This window comes from Ovis canadensis, chromosome 12 (assembly GCF_042477335.2).
Source record: "Ovis canadensis isolate MfBH-ARS-UI-01 breed Bighorn chromosome 12, ARS-UI_OviCan_v2, whole genome shotgun sequence".
NCBI classification, from domain to species: Eukaryota; Metazoa; Chordata; class Mammalia; order Artiodactyla; family Bovidae; genus Ovis; species Ovis canadensis.
The window spans coordinates 19,087,921-19,109,508 of NC_091256.1; positions in this window are offsets into that span (position 1 = coordinate 19,087,921).

Below are 21,588 nucleotides of genomic sequence, written 5' to 3' on the forward strand. Positions count from 1 at the left end.
AGTTTTACTGTCACTGTTTGTTGAAGAGACCATCTTTCCCCCATTGTGTGTATTTGACTTGTTGTATTTCCCTTGTTGAAGATCGGGAGATCATATAGGATGAATTTATTTTCAATGTCTCTGTTTTGTTCTATTGATATGTATATCTGTTTTTATGCCAGTACCAGACTATTTTGATTGCTGTGGTTTCATAGCATATTTTCAAATAAGGAAGTATATCTCCTTGTACTTCTTGCTCAAAGTAATTTTGGCTATTTGGGGCCTTTTGTGGTTCCAAATTAATTTTAAGATCGTTTTCTATTTCTGTATAATATAGATAAATATGTAGATCATTGTGCTCATATTATCAGTTAATCAAAAATAAGTTTATTTGCAGATAACATCACCACCCACTTGAGCCCTCTATTACTCGATCCTGGTTCCTATTTTCTATACTACATAGCCCACAGCTAAGAGTAAAGCATTTAAATTTTTTACTATCAGAATCCAGTCTACTTCTCAGCATCATTTCCCACTGATGCCGGGAGCAAGCACGGGAGATCACACCCATGACAAGGTCATGCCGGAGAGGCCTGACGGGCAAGGTGGATCAGGACTCAAGGGACTCCCTGGATCAATACCACCCATGACAAGGTCATTTGGAGAGACCTGATGGACAAGGTGGATCAGGACTCAAGGGATCCCCTGGACCTGCTCGAGCATCTACCCCCAAACCAGAATCTGTTTGTTTTACTATTTCATGTCTCTCACCAACACCTCTGACATTAACAGGAGGCTATCCCCGACCACTTTTCTTTGAAGAAAACAACTTAGAGCTTTAGTTAATAATTCTCCTGGGCATAATAAGAGTGTTCCAATCCAAACTCCTCTGATGATTTTCTAGCTAGCTGACAGGTTCGTTCAGACTCCTGTAGCTACGCATGTGATTGTTTATGGCCTCCCAACCATGAGAGGCATGGGAGGCCTATAGTATTCTAAAAATATAGAGCCTTATGGGGCATTAAGGAATTATTAGAATAGTACTGGTGGAGGGGTTCATTGTTGAGCCAATATTTGCTGCTAAGTTTCCATATCCCTTACCCATCATGTTTCTGAGAGTATACATTAATTAGTATAGTTAAAAATAAGCTGTAGCCTTTGATTTAACAGCATCAGAAATTATTTCCATGTTATAGCCCACTTCACCTTTAACCTATAGGAATGTAACCTTATCTAGTGCTTTCAGAGAGTGGCGCCTGACTTTAGAATAATCACCTTTGGAGAAAATAAGTTTTCTGGTTGACTAATCATTATCAGAAAGTATCATAAAAATGTCAGCAGGCCTTCTGGCCATAAGATGATGTAAATCACCTGAGACCTTTGTATGTCAGAAAGAATGCAGAAAGAAAGCCTGGTCCTGATAAGGGTCAGGACTGCTGACCCCTCATGACTCTGCACCTCCAATTACTCTCTATGTAAAGCTCAAAGTATATAAGCTCCTTGGAAAAAATAAAGTTTGGGCCACGCTTGATGAAGCTTGGTCTCCCTGGGTCGTTATTCTCCTCTTTGTTTTATGACTGACTCCCTGGAGTGCAGGGCTCTGTGAGTTCACTTTCCTACCTGGGCTTCTAAGACCCATGTGAGAGGGAGCCCAAGACAGGGCACCCTCCACTATTCAAGTGGGCAACTGTGGCCTCGGTGAACAGAGAAAGTTCCTTGTCTGGAGCTTTATTGGCTTTCTGCGTAAACCATGGAATATCGGCCTCTTTCTCTCCTCTCTTTTCTTAACTGTAACATTCCCTCCTTATCTCTCTCTAGATCTCTAATTAATCTCTTTCTAGATGCCGAACCATCCACCTGAGGATACTCTGGATCCAACTGGGGCTGGACCCTGGTACACCACTATCTCTGTACAGCTTCTATTCAAAAGAGAATATTTAATGTTTTATTTCCATTTCCATCTATTGTTTATGTTTTCTTTCAAATTCAAATTAACATTTCAGACTTTATCTGAAGAAATAGTTTTCATTTTCTAGGGTGAATTCTAATATTACTTTCTTTGTAGTTAAAATTAATAGTTAGAAATTACCATTTATTTTCATCACAAAGAAAGTACTGTATGTGTCAAGTCACTTTCACTTTCACTTGAAATAGTACTTTGTTTGTGATTAAAATTAATGGTTAGAAATTACTGACCTTGTATATGTGTCAGGTAGTAAGCATACAATTTCACATCTGATCCATTATTTCTGTAAAAGAGACATTCCTGCCTTCATGTGTATGAAGTACATAAGAATGGGTAAATTACAACACAAGTCACAGTGTCTTAGCCAGTTTACAGGTATTTCTGACACCATAGGCTATGCTTATCTCCCTAGAACATCTGGGCTCCCAAACAGACTTTCCCTCCAGAACAACCTCATCTCTCTTGCCACAAAAATTGCACCTTATTGCTTCCTCGTCTCTGCTAATAATGTTCCTCCTAGTTCATAGTGCTGAAATAATAGTTCTGATCACCTTGATAATTGCTTGCACAGGTGTGTAACTCTTTGAATAGATTATGAAATCATGGAGGCCATTATTTTTGTTTTGTTTTGTTTTGTTTTACTCAGGGCCAAAAATCCCAAAGAGTCACAGAGAAATTCTCAGGAAATATTTGTGGAATCCTCAGATTTTATAATTCTTGTTTTAATAGATCAATAGCTTATGAAGATTTGCAATTTATGATAACAGTATTTATCTTTTTATTAAAGAAAAAGAATTTCACAGGGACCAATAAAATATTATTAAAAAGGAATATATATATAATATCCAGTGGAAATCAGTCAGTGTATTTTAGCTGTAGCTTTAAAAATGAGACTTGAAAGTTTCTGGAAAGAAATCAAATTCACAAGGTCATATATAAATAATACAGAACAGATAGATGATATGATTTGTTTGAAATTCTATATCAATGTAAACATGTATCACTTGATTTTTCATGTATTAGCTTTGACAGATATGAGATTCATTTTAAACCCTTGAGATAGTTCAGTTTTTCAGTGTTTTGTTTCTCCTCTAATCTTCACTAAAATACTATTTTAAAAAGTCATACTAGCAAAACACCGGATAATGGCTATTATAGGCGATTTATCTGAAGGGACACTTTCCTAATAATTATCCTTATCCATCTGAGGTGCATCTTGCTGCAATCGATCCAGCATTAATCAATTATAATGCCCAGGCAAACTGATGTTCATTTATTTTGGTCAAAAGAAAAACTGTCTGGTCATTGAAGGATTTTCCTTTCAAATATCTCCTATTTTTAAATTTTAGTATGCATATCTACTTTCATTTAGGCTTCCTGAATATTAATTAATAAACCTCAGCATCTAAGGTATGCCCAACAAGGATTTTTAGCACATATGATGGAGTCAGAGAGAAATTCACTGTTTCTCGTCCAGTTAAGCCTCTCGCCTTCCAAATTTCTATCTTTTCCTCTTTTTCCTTTACCAAACAATTTTTTTTACACAAATTGAAATTTTTTGGCATAGTTCCAGCCACATATTAATTCTCAGAGAAAGGAAAAAAAAAGGTTTTATTATTTCTTTAAAAAATGCAGTCTTCAATAAAGCATTGTAGCCAGTAAGTTTCATTATATATAATGCCTAAGAGAGTATCTGATACTGTGATACATACATGGACATAAGCATTGAAACAGTAATGTTAACTAAGATGGGACAAAGAAGCATTCATTATCATTTAAATATATTCTCCATCATATATGTATATGAGAAACAAAAATAATCAGGGAATTATGTAAACTTAAAAGGCAACAATTTAAAACAATGGGGTTATTTTCATTTATTTTCATTGCTTTTCCCTTCAGGTTTTCATACAGATCTCAGGTATCATTGAAAAACTTACATAGTTCCAAATGACATAAATGCAAGGCTTTACTCTTTTGTGTAATATATCTACTGTGCTTATGTCTTTTGTTTTAAAAAGTAAAACATTTACATTCATTCTATGTCTTTAAAATTAGGTTAAAAGATTCAAGTAAAATTATCTTTGCATTGGTGCTATAATATAATTTCTCTCATTTTTTTCTTCTCTCTTTTTTTTTTTAACATACAGCTAATCAGCCTGAGCTGAAAATCATAGCTCATGAATATAGCATTCTAATGTCAGTGGAATAACTAGTACAAGTTGAACCTGAGGCAAAGATCCAGAATAGGTCCCTTTGGATGCTACTTGCTTTATTTTTCCTATGAGGGTCTTAATTTTAAGCAAGGATAAGGAGGGAGTGGTTGACGGAATAGCAAGCACTGGAAGTTATTTTTTTCCTAGGTATTTGAAATGCATTGAGTGGCACCTGTTCATCTCTTTTTGGCTATTTCCTTGGTTAAGTAATGCCACTTAGGCCAAACACCATGAGAGAAACTCTCAAAGGTCTTATATCAAAAGAACCAGTGGCATCAGTTCAGTTCTTCTGCTTTTCCTCATATATTAATTACAGCAAGTCCCCTACATAAGAACCTTCAAGTTGTGAACTATCAAAGATGCAAACCTTCATCTGGTTACAGGGAAGAAACCTAAACCTGCGCTATCCATGTCAGGCGTGTCTGAAATTGCACCTTGCCCTCCATCTCCTATTGTTGAAGATCCTTCACTCCAGGATCTCCCAACTCTTCTCCCTCCTCCAGTCAGTAACTCTTCTTGCCCATTCACCTGATGCCAGACCGTGGATGCTAGCTGTTTTACTGTACCAGTATACTTTTTCAAGATACTGAACTGTGAGATTTCATTACAATCTGTGCTTGTTTTTTATGTATTATTTCTGTGAAAAGCATTACAGTATAAATCTATTATGGTCAGTTCAGTTCAGTCGCTCAGTCGTGTCTGACTCTTTGAGACCCCATGAATGGCAGCATGCCAGGCCTCCCTGTCCATCATCATCTCCCAGAGTTCACTCAGACTCACGTCCATTGAGTCAGTGATGCCATCCAGCCATCTCATCCTCGGTCGTCCCCGTCTTCTCCTGCCCCCAATCCCTCCCAGCATCAGAGTCTTTTCCAATTAGTCAGTTCTTTGCATGAGGTGTCCAAAGTAATGGAGCTTCAGCTTTAGCATCATTCCTTCCAAAGAAATCCCAGGGCTGATCTCCTTCAGAATGGACAGGTTGGATCTCCTTGCAGTCCAAGGGACTCTCAAGAGTCTTCTCCAACACCACAGTTCAAAAGTATCAATTCTTCAGCGCTCAGCCTTCTTCATAGTCCAAATCTAACATCCATACATGACCACTGGAAAAACCATAGCCTTGACTAGATGGACCTTAGTCGGCAAAGTAATGTCTCTGCTTTTGAATATACTATCTAGGTTGGTCATAACTTTTCTTCCAAGGAGTAAACGTCTTTTAATTTCATGGCTGCAGTTACCATCAGCAGTGATTTTGGAGCCCCCAAAATAAAGTCTAACACTGTTTCCACTGTTTCTCCATCTATTTCCCATGAAGTGATGGGACTGGTTGCCATGATCTTCATTTTCTGAATGTTGAGCTTTAAGCCAACTTTTTCACTCTCCTCTTTCACTTTCATCAAGAAGGTTTTTAGCTACTCTTCACTTTTTGCCATAAGGGTGGTGTCATCTGTATATCTGAGGTTATTGATATTTCTCCTGGCAATCGTGATTCCAGCTTGTGTTTCTTCCAGTCCAGCGTTTCTCATGATGTACTCTGCATATAAGTTAAATAAGCAGGGTGACAATATACAGCCTTGACGTACTCCTTTTCCTATTTGGAACCAGTCTGTTGTTCCATGTCCAGTTCTAACTGTTGCTTCCTTGCCTGCATACAGATTTCTCAAGGGGCAGGTTAGGTGGTCTGGTATTCTCACCTCTTTCAGAATTTTCCACAGTTTATTGTGATCCACACAGTCAAAGCTTTGGCATAGTCAATAAAGCAGAAATAGATGTTTTTTTCTGGAATTCTCTTGCTTTTTCCATGATCCAGCAGATGTTGACAATTTGATATCTGGTTCCTCTGCCTTTTCTAAAACATCAGGGAGTTCACGGTTCATGTATTGCTGAAGCCTGGCTTGGAAAATTTTGAGCATTACCTTACTAGCATGTGAGGTGAGTGCAATTGTGTGGTAGTTTGAGCATTCTTTGGCATTGCCTTTATTTGGGATTGGATGGAAAACTGACCTTTTCCAGTCCTGTGGCCACTGCTGAGTTTTCCATATTTGCTGTCATATTGAGTGCAGCACTTTCACAGCATCATCTTTCAGGATTTAAAACAGCTCAACTGGAATTCCATCACCTCCACTAGCTTTTTTCGTAGTGATCCTTTCTAAGGCCCACTTGACTTCACATTCCAAGTTGTCTGGCTCTAGATTAGTGATCACATCATCATGATTATCTGGGTCATGAAGATCTTTTTTGTACAGTTCTTCCGTGTATTCTTGCCACCTCTTCTTGCCTTGAGAACCCCATGAACAGTGTTTAAAAGAAAAATGATAGGATACCAAAAGAGGAACTTCCCAGGTCATTAGGTACCCAATATGCTACTGGAGATCAGTGGAGAAATAACTCCAGAAAGAATGAAGGGATGGAGCCAAAGCAAAAACATTACCCAGTTGTGGCTGTGACTGGTGATAGAAGTAAGATCCGATGCTGTAAAGAGCAATATCGTATAGGAACCTGGAATGTCAGGTCCATGAATCAAGGCAAATTGGAAGGGGTCAAACAAGAGATGGCAAGGGTGAACATCGACAATTCTAGGAATCAGCAAACTAAAATGGACTGGAATGGGTGAATTTAACTCAAATGACCGTTATATCTACTACTGTGGGCAGGAATCCCTCAGAAGAAATGGAGTAGCCATCAAGATCAACAAAAGAGTTCGAAATGCAGTACTTGGATGCAGTCTCAAAAACAACAAAATGATCTCTGTTTGTTTCCAAGGCAAACCATTCAATATCACAGTTATCAAAGTCCATGCCCCAACCAGTAACGCTGAAGAAACTGAAGTTGAATGGTTTTATGAAGACCTACAAGACTTTTCAGAACTAACACCCAAAAAAGATGTCCTTTTCATTATAGAAGACTGAAATGCAAAAGTGGGAAGTCAAGAAACACCTGGAGTAACAGGAAATTTGGCCTTGGAATGCAGAATGAAGCACAGCAAAGACTAATAGAGTTTTGCCAAGAAAATGCACTGGTCATAGCAAACACCCTCTTCCAACAACACAAGAGAAGATTCTACACATGGACATCACCAGATGGTTAACACCCAAATCAGATTGATTATATTCTTTGCAGCCAAAGATGGAGAAGCTCTATACAGTCAACAAAAACAAGACCAGGAGCTGACTGTGGCTCAGACCATGAACTCCTTATTACCAAATTCAGACTCAAATTGAAGAAAGTAGGGAAAACCGCTAGACCATTCAGGTATGACCTCAATCAAATCCCTTATGATTATACAGTGGAAATGAGAAATAGATTTAAGGGCCTAGATCTGATAGATAGAGTGCCTGATAAACTATGGAATGAGGTTCGTGATGTTGTACAGGAGACAGGGATCAAGAACATCCCCATGGGAAAATAAATACGAAAAAGCAAAATGGCTGTCTGGGGAGGCCTTACAAATAGCTGTGAAAAGAAGAGAGGCAAAAAGCAAAGGAGAAAAGGAAAGATATAAGCATCTGAATGCAGAATTCCAAAGAATAGCAAGAAGAGATAAGAAAGCCTTATTCAGCAATCAATGTAAAGAAATAGAGGAAAGCGACAGTATGGGAAAGACTAGAGATCTCTTCTAGAAAATTAGAGATACCAAGGGAACATTTCATGCAAAGATGGGCTCTATAAAGAACAGAAATTGTATCTATTATTGTGCAGAACTATATAGCTGATTGTGTTAGTTGGGTAGCTAGGTTACCTTTGTTGGACTTAAGAACAAATTGGATTTAGGAACATGCTCTTCAAATGGAACTCATTCATATGTAGGAACTTACTGTATCTCATTTGACACTTATAGAACTGCAGGATAGATTTTATTCTTTCTATCTATCTGTCTATCGATCTATCTATCTATACATAAGAAAACAAATGCTCAGAAGTTAAGCATCATATGTAAGGATCAAATAGTTAACTGCTTTTGCCAGGACTTTACCCCGAACAATATCATCCCCAGTTTAATTTTCTTTCCACCATATTCCATCTGTTGTGACTCATTTAGTAACCACGCCAAGTGGAAGATAATTTAAAACAATTATTTTTGTCCTTAAAAAAATTCTGAAGTTTAATTTTAGAATGCCTATTTTTCAGATGCAAATCTGTAGCTGGGATAAGTTAAATGATTTACTCCTGCAATTAGTGATGGTCGGACATCTGTATGTGTCTCAGGTTATGGATCTTATATTGTGCTATTTTTTCTGTAGTAAGTGTTCACTGGGAGGTTGGAAGTTTATGCAATTACACATTGCATAACTCTTAAAGCAAATCTGGAATTTTTAAATTAAACCTGGTTTGTGAGCAGTGCCAATATGTGGGGGGATGGAAAGACATTTATAGAAACATATGAAATATTAATGTAATAATGACTAATTTGATATTAAATACTTGAAACTTTGTTTATGACTTCACATGCATCATAAAATTTCATTAAAACATTAAGTAATCAATACTTAATAAAGAACCAAATGTATTACCCTAGGCATAGTTCAATAATTATTTTTCAGTAAAAACGGAAATATTTAGTTATGAATGCATTTTGGAGATTATCAAGTTAATAGCATTAACTTTACAGAACTAACTGATTAACAGATTATTTCTGAATAGTGACAAAGAGGAAAATGAAAACAAACAAACCAAAAAGAAAAGAAAATATAACTGAAGCTAAAATATTTTGTGCCATTAGTCAGAGCCATTGTTCTCTATTAAGACTGCAGAGATGAGATTATGCCATTTAAATTTTTTTCCTCTTAACTTCTTGGGTTATTTCCTTTGATCTCTCATTCATATATGTGTACATGTATGTATTATTATCTATATGTGTATATTGTGAGTGTGTGTGTGTGTCTAAACACCCTCCATTCTAAAACTGAGCAATTCTGTATCACATACAATATAATTTGCTATGTTGTTAAATTGGCTTTTGAAAAATTTTGGTTGTTGAATCTATCAATATTTCCTTTACCAGGCTTTCATAAACCTTCATTCAGTCAATTCTTACCTAAATATTCATCCTCAAATACTGCAAATCTTTTCAAAATCTACAGAAAAGTTCACATGTTTTTGCAGTATGCCTCACTCTATCATGTTCCCTGCTGCTGCTGCTAAGTCACTTCAGTCATGTGCAACTCTGTGTGACCCTATAGAGAGCAGCTCACCAGGCTCCACTGTCCCTGGGATTCTCCAGGCAAGAACACTGGAGTGGGTTGCTATTTCCTTCTCCAATGCATGAAAGTGAAAAGAGAAAGTGAAGTCGCTCAGTCATGTCTGACTCTTCGCGATCCCATGGATTGCAGCCTACCTTAATGTATTTATAGCAATTATTTTTCCATTAATTTTGTGATATTATAATTTGATTAATGCCTGAACTTCTCACTAATATTAAGGAGCTGTGAAGGTAGGGAGAATATCAACTTTTGCCCACATTTTATCACCCAATGCTCAAAATAATATCTGGAATATTGCATATATTAATAAATATCTGTTAAGTGAAAAATATTTACTATTTACAGTTTTATTGTTTATCTCTTCTTTCTTAAACGTTATAATAAATATTCTCATAGAATATTTAGTAGGTTATTTTCCATTTAAATTGCACATATAAATATTATAATATTTTAAATAACCCAAAATACAGAGCTTTTTATTTGTTCATAAATCATTTGATAATATTTATGCCATATTTTATATTTTGTTTTCGCTTTGCTTTTCCACGAAAGACATTCTAGTTCTGTAGCCTGTTCATCTGGAATTGACAGTCAATTTTATCATTCTAAGTTGAAGTTTTAATGATGTAATAAGCTTTATTTTTTTGGGCATCAGCTATGAAAAAATGTTTAGAAAAATTAAGTGCTTCAGTATATATATATATATAGAGAGAGTGAAGAGCTACCAGGGTTTTCTATTTGATTTAAACTGCCTGAAATTTTATTTTAAGTTGCATTTAGTAATGTAGGAGTAATAACAATAGTATTATAAATGACAATCTACTTTGATTGTTAAGGACTTGATATTTCTTGGGACACCTAACTTCTCTAAGACAGCATTTTAGGTACCTTAGGATAATAATTAAAATTTGATTTATTCTTTTATATACTGTCATTGATATGGCAGTTGGATTTATGAATAGTGCTAATTTGCATATTCAACAAATATTTATTGGGCTTCTACTATGCATGATGCTAATGGTTCCCTAGATTTGGTCTCATCAAAATTAAATTTTAGCAAGTACTGCAAGCATTAGCTGATTAAATACAGTTATTGGTTCAAAATTGTTACAAAAGAGAAATATAGGGATTATCAAATGCATAACTGCTAAATCTCAGAGGTTAGGAAAGATCTCCTTGAACATGGGACTATTGAGATAAGGAACTGAGTGCATGCTTGCTCAGTCGTGTCTGACTCTGCAACAGCATGGACTGTAGCCTGCTAGGCTCCTTTGTCCATGGGATTTTCCAGGCAACAATACTGGGGTGGGTTGCCATTTCCTTCTCCAGGGCATCCTCCCAACTCAGGAATCCAACCCACAACTCCTGAATTGGCATGCAGATTCTTTACTGTTGAGCCACTAGGGAAGCCCTGAAGTTAATGATAGAAGTCAACTATCTGTTTTAATGATAATTGAAACTCTGGATCCTAGAACAGTGTCTTGTCATGAGCCATTAAAAAAGTGAATCTGAAACATGAGAGACTATATGTTATACCCTTTTATTGAAAATTTTTCATCCAATAATTTTAAGATATAATTCATATACTCCATAATTCAATGATTTAAATTGTACAATTAAGTGACTTTACCGTATTTGCAGAATTGTGCAACTATCACCTCAAATGGTTTTAGAGTATTTTAATCATCTTCATCAAAGACTTTGCACCCATTACATGTGCATTTCTCTCCACTCCATTCCCCTGATTTTGTTGTTGTTGCTTTTTACTTGCAAAAGTCATATCTGACTTGTCGGGACTCCCATGGATTGTATAGACTCCTCTGTCCATGGGATTTCCCAGAAAGAACACTGGAATGAGTTGCCATTTCCTCCTCCAGGGGATCTTCCCAATACAGGGACTGAACCTGAGTCTTCTGCATCTCTTTTCACTGCCAGGCAAATTCTTTACCACTGAGCCACCTGGGAAGCCCTGAGGAACTAAGGAATGTGTTGAAGGTGGAGCTGGGTGAATGTGAGGAGGGAGTTGCTCAAGAAAAGAGAAAACCAGTATTTGCTTCATGAAGATTCATGTTGGAACTAAGTGTGGGCATTGTAACAACAATAGGGTGTTCAGGCTATTGTTACAGAGATTCCAAAGATTTAAAGGATCCCAGCAGAAAAGCAAATGAAAGCTCTTACAGATTTCAAGGAAAGGAGAAACACAATCTTATTTGGATTTTCTTTTATTTTTTATAATTTTATGTTTTAAATTATTTTATTCATTTATTTAAAAAAATTATGTTATTCAGCTGCACTGTGACATGCAGGATCTTAGTTCTCTGATGTGGAGAACTGTGTCCCCTGCTTTGGAAGGTTAGAGTCTTAACCACTGGACTGCCAGAGAATTCTTGTATGTTGATTTTTCATATGACACCTATGCATGGAATACGAATTAGAGGAAGAAGATTGATAATGAGGCTACTTTGTTAGTCCAAGCAAAAGGCAATGCTAACCTTGTCAAGGTGATACAAACCAGTCAATCCCAAAGGAAACCAACCATGAATATTCATTGGAACGTCTGATGCTGAAGCTGAAGCTCCAATACTTTGGCATTAGAGCTTGTGTGAAATGTCGACTCATTGGAAAAGATCCTGATGCTGGGAAAGACTGAAGGCAAAAGGAGAAGAGGGCAGCAGAGGATGAGGTGGTTAGAAAGCATTACTGACTCAAGGGACATGAATCTCAGTGAACTCTGTGAGACAGTGGACAGGGGACCCTGACATGCTGCCTTCTATGGAGTCACAAATATTCAATACACTACTTAGCAACTGAACAACAAACAATGTGTCTATTGAAAGATCATAGGGAATTGTTGTAAAAAACATTATTTAAAGTTTATTGGTTCCTAAATTTTGTCAGAGGAAAAGTACAACATTATTCAAAGTTCTGTTGCTTTCTAAACTGCATCAGAGAAAAAAGTACAGAATTTAACTTCTAATGTGAAAGTGAAATGAAATTGAAAGTGTTAGCCACTCAGTCGTGTCCAACTCTGCGACTCATGGACTGTAGCCTGCCAGGCTCCTCCTTTCATGGCATTCTCCAGGCAAGAATAGTAAAGTGGATTGCCATGTCCTTCTCCAGGGATCTTGCTCACCCAGGAATTGAACCCAGGTCTCTTGCTTTGTGGACAGGTTCTTTACTGTTTGAGCTACCTGGGAATGTAATGCAGTCAAACATTTTCTAGGCTTTTGTCATCTGTATTACATTAAAACAAATGAAAAACATTTGTTTCTGTTATGATACGATTGAACTTTGATACTGAGTTAAGAATTCCCAAACTTACTTTACTTGAGAATAAAAATTGTGTTCTGACAGCAATAATAATACTATGATTATTATTGTTAAAAATGAAGCCATATGGCATAATCACTAATCCTCTTCAGTTTTGCAATAATGTGGTTCTTATTGCAGTGCACATGGAGAAAAGAAACCTGATTTCTCTGAATTACTGAAACTCTTCTGAAATCCAAACTGTTGGATTAAGATTGTTGAAAGCCTGTGGTGTCTGGGGAATCTGTGTGCTGTAGCATGGAGTTTGCTTGTCAGCTGACTCAACCACATTGAAAAGGAACAAAAGCATGACAAAAATAGTCCTTGTTGGTGTTTAAAAAGCCCATGGGACTCCATGTCTCTTCAAAACACCAAACAATTCCCTCCTCGAGTAATTTGTTTCTAATATCAATGTTTTTAAGAACATAGGCAATTTTTCAGTGGGATTTTTCCTAAAGTTCTAATTAGCCATATAATTAATGAAAGGTATTGAGAAAATATTTTAGAACTTACAGAAATCAATATATTTGCTTATAGAATATGTTTTCTTTTTGTTTAATAGGAATAAATAATTTTACTTTATCATGTTACAATTGTTGTTGATATCTTTTCCAGAGATATTTATTGTTAATCATTTTGATTTCCAACATTTAGAGTATTGGAAGACTGCTAAAACTTCTAAGTATGTTGATTATATTTCCCTTAACGTAAGGAATTAAAGATAAGCTCCTCAAAGCTATATTGAGTGCCATATGATCTGGTATATATGATCACTGTAACATTTTTATCTATCTTATTATAATTTTAAAATGGAAATGCAATAAATTTACTTTCTTTAATCTTACAAATATACCCAACTCTCCTCCTGCTTATTCCAGCATCTCATACAAAGATTATTACATTTTATTATGCCATTGTTTTATTGGGCTTGCCTGTTATAATCATGTACCATGGACTAGATGTCTTACACAATAAACATTTATTTCTCATCATTTTGAAGGCTTTGATTTCAAGATCAAGACACTAATTGAGTACATGTCTGGTGAAGGCCAGCTTTCTAGTTCATCAGTTCAGTTCAGTTCAGTCGTTCAGTCGTGTCCAACTCTTTGCGACCCCATGAATTGCAGCACGCCAGGCCTCCCTGTCCATCACCAACTCCCGGAGTTCACTCAGACTCACACCCATTGAGTCGGTGATGCCATCCAACCATCTCATCCTCTGTTGTCCTCTTCTTCTCCTGCCACCAGTCCCTCCCAGCATCAGGGTCTTTTCCAATGAGTCAACTCTTTGCATGAGGTGGCCAAAGTATGGGAGTTTCAACTTTAGTATCAGTCCTTCCAATGAACACCCAGGACTGATCTCCTTTAGAATAGACTCTTTGGATCTCCTTGCAGTTCAAGGGACTCTCAAGAGTCTTCTCCAACACCACAGTTCAAAAGCATCAATTCTTTGGTGCTCAGCTTTCTTCACAGTCCAACTCCCACATTCATACATGACTATCAGAAAAACCATAGTCTTGACAAAATGGACTTTGTTGGCAAAGTAATATCTCTGCTTTTGAATAGACAGCCATAATTTCACTGTCTTCACATGGTGGACAGTCAAGGGAGCTCTCTGAAGTCTGTTTTACAAGGGCATTCATCTCATTTATGAGGACTCCAATCTCAGAACCTAAGCACTTCTCAGAGGTCCCATTACTAAACATCATCACACTGGGGACTAGGTTTCATTGTATAAATTGGATTTGGTCACAAATATTCAATCTATAACAGCCATGATGTGAAAAGCTTTCAGAAGCATTAAATAAGGAATTGATATGTTTAGAGCCATTTTCATATTAATTATAACTCTCAGTGGCTTGAGAATGATGACAAGGCATTTTGGCAATTAATACAAGAAACATTTTCAATATTTTGAAACTATACTTTCAACAAAATGGAAAAGATCTTTGAGAAGACTAAGTTGAGAAATAATTGTATTCTTCCTATTAGTACTTCAATATATATTCTGCTTAGAAAACACCCATTTATTTTGTCTGCATACAGTGTCATGAACTCTATGAAATATTTAGGGGAAAATCTAGGGAAAAAAAAAAAGATTTGCAAGACCTATACAATTAAAATTATAACACACTAATGAGAGAAACTAAACAGAAATAAATGAATAAAGAGAGAACTGTGTTCATGGATTATAAAATTCAATACTGTCAACTGCTTATGTTCCACTACATAGAAGGTGGTGCTTTTTATTGTTCCTTATGATGTTGTTTTGTAAAAAGTGGTATGTTGATTCTAAAATTTATAAGAAGATGTAAATTTGGAGGAGTTATAATGCTTGGATACAAGACTTTTCATAAAGCTATAGTAGGTGTTAGTTTTAAAATAGATAAATACTTCAATGAAACAGAATAGAACACATAGAGGACATTTATATAGTCATATATAAACACACATATATATGTATGTATATATATGTATATTCAAATGATTTTTGAGAAAGTTGCAAAAGCAATTTATTGAAGTATTATAACCTTTTTAACAAGTGGAACTGGAACAATTGTTTAGCCGTATGCAAACTAATGAAATTTGATCACTACCATCTACCATATACAAAAAGTATATTTCAAAATGAATTTTTGGCATAAATATAAATCCTAAGGAAATACAATTTTCAGAAAATAAAAACAGAGAAAAATGTGTGGCTTTAATTAGTCACCAATTTCTCAGATATAACAACAAAATAAAATAACATAATCCACAAAATAACCCGCTTTACCAAAGTCAGTGTTTCTTGGATGGAAAAAGAAGCCACAAACTGGGAAAAACTCTTTGCAAGTGAAACTCCTGATTAAAGACATTGATTCAGAATACATTATGAAATCTCAAAACTTATTAGGAGAATGCAGAATATAGTTTTATAAATAGGTAAAGTATTTAAAAACACATTTTTTAAGAAGATATACTGATGGCAAATAAAAATGTGGGAACATATTCAACATCAGTTTAAACTCACAGGATTCCACTACAAACCTGTTGCAATAGCCATGAAGACTGATGTGTTGCTAACTGAAACTCTCACACACATTTGGCAGAAATGTAAAATGGCATAATCACTTGGGAAGACAACCTAGTAGTTTCTAAAATAGTTAAACATTGACTTACCATTTGATGCAGCTGTGTTTCTACCCAAGGAAACAAAACCAAGACTTAAGAAAAATGTTGATGGCAGCTTAGTTGTCATAGGCCAAAGTGGAAACAACCTAAAAGTCCAACAAGTGAATAAGCAAACTACAGTACATTCACATACTGTAATGCTACTTAGCAAAGTCAGTCCAGTTCAGTCATTCAGTCCTGTTCAACTCTTTGTAATCCCATAGACTGCAGCATGCCAGGCTTCCCTGTCTATCACCAACTCCCAGAGCTTGCTCAAACTCATGTCCATTGAGTCAGTGATGCCATCCAGCCATCTCATCTTCTGTCGTCCCCTTCTCTTCCTGCCCCCAATACCTCCCAGCATCAGAGTCTTTTCCAATGAGTCAACTCTTCGCATGAGGTGGCCAAAGTACTGGAGTTTCAGCTTTAGCATCATTCCTTCCAAAGAAATCCCAGGGCTGATCTCCTTCAGAATGAACTGGTTGGATCTCCTTGCAGTCCAAGGGACTCTCAAGAGTCTTCTCCAACACCACAGTTTAAAACCAAAGTAGTGAATTATTAACGTAAACAACATGGATGAATCTCACAATAATTGTGTCAAGTAACAGAAGCTTAGTTTAAAATAAAGCATATTGTGGAATTCACTTATATAAAATTCTAAATAATTCAAATTTACTTTTACTGACAGAAAGTAGTTCATTGGTTTGTAGGAATGGAACAGAATAAGGTTGGGAGGAACGGTTTATAAAGAGACCGAAAGGGAACTTTGGGGCTGATGCATATTATCTTGATTATGGTCACAAAAGTTACTATGTTGTACACTTTAAACATAAGCAATTTTTTGTTGCTATTTTTCAGTCACTAGGTCATGTCCAACTTTTGCAAACCCATGAACTGCAGTTTCTCTGTCCTCCACTATCTTCTGGAGTTTGTTCAAATTCATGCCCATTGAGTCAGTGGTGCTATCTAACCATCTCATCCTCTGCCACCCCCTTCTCATTTTGCCTTCAGTCTTTCTCAGCATCGGGGCCTTTCCCAATGAGTGGGTTCTTCGATTCAGGTGGCCAAAATATTGGAGCTTCAGCTTTGGCATCAGTCTTTCCAGGGTTGATTTCCTTTAGGATTGACTGGTTTGTTCTTGCTGAAGTTTTAGGGACTCTCTAGAGTCTTCTTCAGCACCACAATTGGAAAGCATCAATTCTTCCATGCTCAGCTTTTACTGTATGTCAAATATACCTCAATAAAGATCTTTTTTAAAAATTTATTTTAGTTGGAGGGTAATTATTATAGTGGTTTTTGCCATACATTGATATGAATCAGCCATGGATTTGCATGTGTTCCCCATCCTAAAACCCCTTCCCACCTCCCTCCCCATCCTGTCCCTTTGGGTCATCCCAGTGCACCAGCTCTGAGCACCCCGTATCATGCATCGAACCTGGACTGGCCATCTGTTTCATATATCATAATATACATATTTCAATGCTATTCTCTCAGATCATCCCACTCTCGCCTTCTTCCACAGAGTCCAAAAGACTGTTCCATACATCTGTGTCTCTTTTACTGTCTCACATATAGGGTTATCATTACCATCTTTCTAAATTTGATATATATGTGTTAGTATAATGTATTGGTGTTTTACTTTCTGGCTTACTTCATGCAGTATGCTGCTGCTGCTGCTGCTAAGTCACTTCAGTCGTGCCTGACTCTGTGCAACCCCATAGATGGCAGCCCACTAGGCTCCCCTGACCCTGGGATTCTCCAGGCAAGAACACTGGAGTGGGTTGCCATTTCTTCTCCAATGCGTGAAAGTGAGAAGTGAAAGTGGAGTTGCCCAGTCCTGTCTGACTCTTAGCGACCCCATGGACTGCAGCCTACCAGGTTCCTCCATCCATGAGATTTTCCAGGCAAGAGTACTGGAGTGGGGTGCCATTGTCTTCTCTGCTCTATAATAGGCTCCAGTTTCATCCACCTCATTAGAACTGATTCAAATGTATTCTTTTTAATGGCTGAGTAATATTCCATTGTGTATATGTACCACAGTTTTTTATCCATTTGTCTGCTGATGGACATCTAGGTTGCTTCCATGTCCTGGCTATTATAAACAGTGCTGCAATGAACATTGGGATACACATGTCTCTATCAATTCTGGTTTCCTTCGTGTGTATGTGCAGCAGTGGGATTGCTGGGTCATATGGCAGTTCTATTTCCAGTTTTTTAAGGAATCTCCATACTGATGAAAGAAATCAAAGAGAACACAAATAGATGGAGAAATACACCTTGTTCATGGATTGAAAGAATCAATATAGTGAAAACTAGTATACTACCCAAAGCAATCTATAGATTCAATGCAATCCCTATCAAGCTACCAATGGTATTTTTCACAGAAATAGAACAAATAACTTCACAATTTGTATGGAAATACAGAAAACCTCGAATAGCCAAAGCGTTCTTGAGAAAGAAGAATGGAACTGGAGGAATCAACCTGCCTGACTTCAGGTTCTACTACAAAGCCACAGTCATCAAGACAGTACGGTACTGGCACAAAGACAGAAATATAGATCAATGGAACAAAATAGAAAGCCCAGAGATAAATCCATGCACTTATGGACACTTTATCTTTGATAAAGAAGGCAAGAATATACAATGGATAAAAGACAATCTCTTTAACAAGTGGTTCTGGGAAAACTGGTCAACCACTTGTAAAAGAATGAAACTAGAACACTTTCTAACAGCATAAACAAAAATAAACTCAAAATGGATTAAAGATCTAAACATAAGACCAGAAACTATAAAACTCCTAGAGGAAATCATAGGCAAAACACTCTCTGACATAAATCACAGCAGGATCCTCTATGACCCACCTCCCAGAACATTGGAAATAAAAGTGAAAATAAACAAATGGGACCTAATTAAACTTAAAAGCTTTTGCACAACAAAAGAAACTATAAGCAAGATGAAAAGACAGCATTCAGAATGGGAGAAAATGATAGCAAATGAAGCAACGGACAAAGAATTAATTTAAAATATACAAGCAACCCCTGCAGCTCAATTTGAGAAAAATAAATGACCCAATCAAAAAATGGGCCAAAGAACTAAACCGACATCTCTCCAAAGAAGACATACAGTTGGCTAACAAACACATGAAAAGATGCTCAACATCACTCATTATCAGAAAAATGCAAATCAAAACCACAATGAGGTACCATTTCACGCCAGTCAGAATGGCTGCTATCCAAAAGTCTACAAGCAATAAATGCTGGAGAGGGTGGGGAGAAAGGGAACCCTCCTAGACTCTTGGTGGGAATGCAAACAAGTACAGCCACTATGGAGAACAGTGTGGAGATTCCTTAAAAAACTGAAAGAAAAGATATTATTTTTAAAAAAAATATCACGTGTTGCTAGTGGCTACTGAATTGCAGAGAGTACCTCTAGACGTTTTACCTTCCTTTCAAATTCCACTCTCATCATCCTAGTGTATTTTTTCTTTTATGCAAACAGGATTTAATAAGGTCACCTTTTCTCTGCCTCCAGAAATACTTTCTCATATCACTGAACTTCTTAAAATAGTGATTCTGGAACGTTATTTCAATTGTCACAAATTTCAACAGTTCCTTTTGTTTATAGATTCTTCTTATATGACTATCACAGCTACAAAAATTTTTAGGAACATTGTAATATCCTCACTTTATATATGAGAAAATTGAGATGCTGCCTTATGTTGCCCAGAAAATCAACAGTAAACATGTTCCTAGAATCCAAGTGTCTCAGCCCTTTGTTCAAATTCTGTTTTTTATTATGTTTTCTTACTTTACCAGTTTCCATCATATACTCTTCTTGCTCCCCTCCAATTCCTCTGCAAACCTGGTTCTTTTGTATACACTCAATTTTACTGATCATTGCTCTCAAGCATTCAGCTCTCTCATGTGTGTTTCTCAGTGTCATTTTCAACTGTGGTTTTTGCATGGTTGTCCTGATCAATTTTGTGGACACTCACTGCCTGTGTTGTGTCCCTTCTCCAAACTTTGTTGTCTTTGCTTTGCATCTATTCCTTTTATTTATTTTTTCATTCTGTAATTATGTCTTACTGGAGACTGCCAGGCGTCACTGCATTCCAACAATAATTTGTCCTCCTATAATCCTGGAATTGTAGTTTGGCCTTGAGAATGATAAGGATACTCTACAGAATGGCAAGTAGCTAAGTTCAGTAGCTCACTTGTGTCCAAACCTTTGCAACCCCTTGGACTGCAGCACAGCAGGCCTCCCTGTCCATGACAACCCCCAGAGCTTGCTCAAACTCATGTCCATCAAGTCGGTGATGCCCTCCAACCATCTCATCCTCTGTCACCCCCTTCTGCTCCTGACTTCAATCTTTCCCAGCATCAAGGTCTTTTCCAATCAGTCAGTTCTTTGCATCAGGTGGCCAGAGTATTGAAGCTTCAGCTTCAATGTCAGTCCTTCCAAAGGCTATTCAGGACTGATTTCCCTTAGGATTAACTGATCTCCTTGCAGTCCACAGAACTCTCAAGAGTTTTCTCCAAAACCACAGTTCAAAAGCATAAATTCTTTGGTGCTCAGCTTTCTTTATAGTTCAACTCTCACATACATATATGACTACTGGAAGAACCATAACTTTGACTAGACAGACCTTGTTGGCAAAGTAATGTCTCTGCTTTTAAATGCTGTCTAGGTTTACCATAGCTTTTCATCCCAGAAACAAGTGTCTTAATTTCAAGGCTGCAGTCATCATCTACAGTGATTCTGGAGTCCAAAAAATAAAGTCTGCCACCGTTTCCACTGTTTCCCCATCTATTTACAATGAAGTGATGGGACCGGATGCCATGATCTTCATTTTCTGAATGTTGAGCTTTAAGCCAACTTTTCCACTCTTCTCTTTCACTTTCAAGAGGCTCTTCACCTCCCCTTAGTTTTCTGACATAAGGGTGGTGATATCTGCTTATCTGAGGTTATTGATATTTCTCCCAGCTATCTTGATTCCAGCTTGTACTTCATTCAGCCCAGCATTTTGCATGATGTATTCTGCTTATAAGTTAAATAAAAGGGTGACAACATTGAGCCTTGACATACTCCTTTCCTAATTTGGAAACAGTCTGTTGTTCCATGTTTGGTTCTAACTGTTGCTGCTTAATTTTCATACAGATTTCTCAGGTGGCAGGTAAAGTGGTCTAGTATTCCTATCTCTTGAGGAATTTTCCAGTTTGTAATGATCCACACTGTCAAAGGCCTTGGAGTAGTCAGTAAAACAGAAGTAGATAGTTTTCTGGAACTCTATCACTTTTTCTATGATCCAACGGATGTTGGCGAATTGATCCCTGGTTCCTTTGCCTTTTCTAAATCCAGCTTCAACATCTGGAAGCTCTTGGTTCACTTACTTCTGAAGCTTAGCTTGGAGAATTTTGCACATTATTTTGCTAGCATGTTGGATACATGCAATTGTGCAGTAGTTTAAAGATTCTTTGGCATTGCTTTTCTTTGGGTTTGGAATGAAAACTGACCTTTTCCAGTCCTGTGGCCACTGCTAAGTTTTCCATATTTGCTGACATATCGAGGGAAGCACGTTAACAGCATCATCTCTTAGGACTTGAAATAACTTAGCTGGAATTGCATCCCCCCCCCCCCCACTAGCTTTGTTCATAGTGATGCTTCCTATGGTTCACCTCACTTCAGACTCCAGGATGTCTGGCTCTAGGTAAGTGATCACACCATCGATCGTGGTTATCTGTGTCATGGACATCTTTTCCGTATGGTTC